This window comes from Sinocyclocheilus grahami, unplaced genomic scaffold (assembly GCF_001515645.1).
Source record: "Sinocyclocheilus grahami isolate Dianchi unplaced genomic scaffold, SAMN03320097.WGS_v1.1 scaffold117.1, whole genome shotgun sequence".
Classification (NCBI taxonomy): domain Eukaryota; kingdom Metazoa; phylum Chordata; class Actinopteri; order Cypriniformes; family Cyprinidae; genus Sinocyclocheilus; species Sinocyclocheilus grahami.
The window spans coordinates 2,271,597-2,272,619 of record NW_015505296.1 but is presented as its reverse complement, the minus strand read 5'-3'; positions in this window follow the sequence as shown (position 1 = coordinate 2,272,619).

Below are 1,023 nucleotides of genomic sequence, written 5' to 3'. Positions count from 1 at the left end.
TTTTTTTATTATTGTTTTTAAAATGACTCTACATAGGAAGCACATAGACATGTTCAAGCATAAGATGAAAGCACCTCTTTGGTTAAACGTGAATCTGTGTCTCACAAAGGAATACATATTTGTACATACAGAGGTACAGTGCATATTAATATAAGTTATATACGTGTTTTATGTCACTGGAAGTATCTTAAATGTGTATGTATTTCTTTTTTATCTTATTGTGCAGCTTCATATGTACAGTATGTCATAAGACATGTTTTTTTTTGGACATCTTTGCAATTAGTCACTGTCATGTAATTACTCGCATTTTACTGTGTGCCAAATGTACTGTTCTCAAAGGATGTGAATGTGCATCGTTTGGTTTGTAACCTATTAAATAAGATGTCAGAAATGAACCAAACTGTTTGAAGTCTCCAAATTCATAGTACTGTAGCTGAGGCAAAGTGTTTTAAAAATCTAAGTGCATACTCTGCATTTGTACAGAATGCTGGAGAAGACAGTAGTGGTTGCTTCTGATAGGCTATAATTAAACAAATATGCATAAATGAACTATAGAGGAAATAATGGGAAAAGCAAATCGCTAAGCATGAGAGAAATTAGAGGGTAAACTTTGGTCAAAAATAAGGGTCATCATGACCAAAACAAAGAGTGAAGGATTAGTCCTGTCACATGTGACCTTCTACTCTAGATGGAGGCTATAGATGTCCAAGGACATGAGGAAATGCATACGCTTGTCAGTTTGGGAATGCTCAGAACTTTCTGTAAGTTTGAGTGCAATAGTTCTAACTGCAGTGAAAGTTGTATTGTGCTGTATTTTGAGAATAAATGACTGATTGAGGATAGGACAAACATAGTTGTTTACACACACACACACACACACTGGGAAAATATAATAGTCTTTTAAAATATATATATAAAATGAGCAGGGAAACATCAAGTCGGCTGTGAATTGAGAGCAGATCGTCCTAGATGGTACATTTAAAATCTACAAACTACATACACTACCAGTCAAAAGTTTAGGGT